The sequence below is a fragment of the Gobio gobio genome, assembly GCF_949357685.1.
Source record: "Gobio gobio genome assembly, chromosome: 12".
Classification (NCBI taxonomy): Eukaryota; Metazoa; Chordata; class Actinopteri; order Cypriniformes; family Gobionidae; genus Gobio; species Gobio gobio.
The window spans coordinates 36,344,801-36,348,665 of NC_137105.1; the positions used below are offsets into that span (position 1 = coordinate 36,344,801).

General features: G+C 38.4%; 1 protein-coding gene across 1 annotated transcript in view; it reads left to right on the forward strand.

Annotated features, from left to right (window-relative positions):
• lrrc52 (leucine rich repeat containing 52) overlaps window positions 1–2,012 on the forward strand; it is a 55,360-nt gene extending 53,348 nt beyond the window's left edge. The window contains exon 2 of the mRNA XM_079830855.1: window positions 1–2,012. This exon is cut by the window's left edge and continues 585 nt beyond it. The gene's annotated coding sequence lies outside the window, so the exon portion shown is untranslated.
• Window positions 2,013–3,865: the final 1,853 nt, after the last annotated feature.

The window sequence follows — 3,865 nt, forward strand, 5'->3', positions numbered from 1 at the left end:
ATCTGGGGTTGGTCTTGGTTAAATGCATAGAAGTAATGTTCTCTCACACACAACGCTCTCCCCAGTGTTAGTAATGTAGTTGGGGCAGGGTGACAGCACTGTGTTTCACATTTATGAGAGAGACAGCGAGAAGGAATGAAAAAGGAAAAGATAGATAGATAGGTAGAGTGTCTTGAAGACTAATCCAGTAACCTATCTCAGCTTTTATTTGCTAGCTCGGTCAAAGAAAGGAATATAAATGAAGGATATACAAGGCAGTCTCTCCAGACTCATGCAGTGTGAAATGAACAAACGGAAGACAGAAGACTCCTCTAAACTGTCTGCACAACTCCACGGAAGGCTGAAAATGCTTTTTTAAGGGGTCACAGACTGACTGACTGCTCAGATGATGGATTGAGAACATTATATTGCAGGGCTTAACAATAAGGATTTTAATTCTGCTCACCCGGTCAGGCTAGTCATTTTCACTTGCCCCTGGACAAATATAATAGCTAAATGTATCATCAATAAATAAATACATTAATTAATTAAAAAGTTTGGGGTTGGTAAGATTTTGTTTTTAGTTTAGAAATGCTGTTCTATACTTCAAAGAATCTTGAAAAAGTAGCATGTTTCCACACAAAAAAATATAAAAACTGTTTTCACAGTCTGCAAGGCATAAAAACACAAGTACATGATTAATGAATGCAAGGCATTAGTTAGCACTGGCCCAATAGGGCACCTTATCAGTCCTGAAACTCTCTCACTTGCCCCGGGCCACCGGACCATCCTTATTGTTGAGTCCTGTATTGGACGGGACATTATTGATCTCAGTAAGCCTGTATGCACTGCACCGAAAAGCCTTACACACAAGATGTAACCAGTCCAGCAATAACACCTCCAGGTGATACTGAGAGCAATAGAGGGAAATGTGTGAGTGTGTGTGTGTGTGTGTGTGTGTGAGTGTGTGTGGCTCGTCGCAGCAAAACCGCTATAGGCGGTGAAGAATAAAGTATGTCAGCATTCTGTAATTTTGGCAAGGCTTTAATTTTCTTAATCAAATGTGATTTCTCCCGTGGCTACCACATGCCACTCAAGGGCAGAGCTAAAGTGACCCCTCTCACCTCACACTGCACCATCAGCACTCGGGAGGGAATTGCGCCCACCGAGTGTCATTTTAGTCTGCATTTTAGTTGTTTAAAACACGATTCCATAAAGAAGCTGTGATAATGGCACAAACACACCCAAAAAAAGTAGCTCTGAATTCAGCACAATTCCTCATCTTGCGGACCAGTTCTAGGCTGTGGAGGATTCAGCAGACTAATACAATCTGGCATAGTTTACTGTACAGCATCACTACGGCAATCCAGACACCTGAATCGGCTCTTTAAAATGCTGACAGTGCTCTCGACTGCACAGCACGTCTGGATCTATAGCTATTTTCCATTCTTTGACCATCGTTGGATGAATTGCTGCTGCCATTATCAATAGAAACGCAAACATCTTGTTTAAACAAAATTGTTTTCTGCAGGCGGCAATAGCACAAAGTGATTTTGTAAATATTCATGGTGGTGCACTATACTAACACAGTTAGCACCACTTACAATCCTGGTGAAACTGGATTGTAAGTGGTTAGTGGAAAAGGAGCAGTTTTAGCCCTGAATTACCGCATACAAAAAATGGTAACTCTTTTAGCAATTCTGTTTTAGCATATTTCCTTCCTAGATTCAGCCTCAGAATAGGTGTGTTGAGCAGTTACATCCTCTCTGGCATTTAGTGTTTTGTGGTGGTTTGTGATTGAGGGTTGCTTAATCCATCTATAACGGGTTATAGCGCTTAAGGGGATGATGTTTGTGGCCTGGGCCACTCTCAAAAATATCTCAGCTGCTGCAAATGCTTTTATAAATCTATAGCTTCTATAGCTAATATTCTGTTAACTTCTTGTTCTCCCTTTTCCTTTAAGCCGCAGTGGGTAATTTCCACACATCTAGTGACACCAAACTTTTATTAACATTTCCAATAAACGTTCCCTTGAGAAACTTTATGTTTGCTTGCAAAACTGTTGCGATGGAAATAATATGAGGTGGGAAGAAAAAAATATATTTCAGCTCTTTTGGGAGAGAATGCAGAGTTTATCTGTGGGATGCAATACTTTTAGTATTTTTTCAAGTATAATTTTTCAATTTCATCTTTTTTTATTGAGATGTATATTATCATCTGACAGCTGAATAAATAAGCTCTCTCATTTGATGTATGGTTTGTTAGGATAGGACATATTTGGTAAATAATATTATTAAAAAATCTGGAATCTGAGGGTGCAAAAAACCTAAATATTGAGAAAATCACCTTTAAAGTTGTCCAAATGAAGTCCTTAGCAATGCATATTACTACTAATAATAATTTTTATATATATTTACGGTATAAAATGTACTAAATATTTTCATGGAACATGATCTTTACCTAATATCCTAATGATTTTTGGTATAAAAGAAAAATCGATAATTTTTACCCATACAATATATTGTTGGCTGTTGCCACCCGTGTAACTTATGACTGGTTTTGTGTTCCAGGGTCACATTTGGTTTGGTGCAAGTATTAAGAGTGGATACTTGTGAGTGGAAACGAGTCACAGAAATTGGGCAACAACAAACAAACAAACAAACAAACAAACAAATAAATGAATACATCTATTTTAATATTATTAGAATTAACATTTAACAGTGCAGTGTGAATTTTAGCGGCATCTAATGGTGAGGTTGTGAATTGCATCCATCCAACACCCCTCCCTTTTGAAGCTACGGGGGCCGACACAGGACAAAAATGTTGTCGTCGGAGAGAGCAAAGAGTGACTAGTGCTCTGTAGAGAAGTTTGTCCGTTTAGGGCTACTGTAGAAACATGGCGGCACAAAATGGCGATTTTGCTGGTGTATGTAGATAGAAAGCACTCAATAAAAAAAGAAATGGTAATAAAAACATAACAGTACATTATGTAAGGTCTTTATACACCACTGAAAACATAGTTATGTATATTATATTGCATTTCTGTCAATAGAGCCTCATACATACTACACACTGCACCTTTAATTTTAATAATATATGTTTTTGGTAATATCAAATGTATAAAAAATACCTTGAATATATTTAAAAAATACTATAATTAGCCCATTATGTGTTGCCCTCATTAGGAAGTGAAATCTTTTGAAAGCATTCCGGCTTTCACAAAACCCATTTCACTAAACCTAAAATATTGCAACTTCACTCCACTTGTCACGTCTAACATACTCTGTCGCTAATGGTGCAGAAGTTATACACTGTGTCTGTGTGCACAAACTCACTAAAACCCTGTTGAAATTTGGATTAAGGTTAAGAAGTTTGTACATGTAAAGCCCACCAAGCTGGTCTTTTCAGCAAGGAAGACTCAACTTCTGGTCACGACCCTGGACTGAATGTGTGTGTGTCGGTCCATTCATCTCACCACCTCCTCAGCCCCTCGTTCACTATCTCTCTCTCTCTTGCTCTCTTTCTGTTGTTCTGTCCTCTCTCACTCCTTTGTTGCTTGGTCGCTTCAGATTACAGTGGAATTTCACCATGTCAGCATTATTTCCAAAAGGGTTAACCCCATTCTGAGACAGACTAATAATACATGTCTTTAGGGGAACAAGATTATGTGTGAACAGTTGAGCCAGGAAATACCTGGAGAGACTTCCTCAAAAAAAAAAAGAACAAGAAAAGTACAGCAAAAAATGTTACGATAGGCACAAACAGTAGAGGTCGAATGTATTATGCTGATGTCAGCAATATAAGGATGGACAGTTGAGGTGGTAAACTTTATAGCAACATGCTGCGGTGTGTGCCATTTTCACCTGCTGTGAACTCTGAGAGTGAT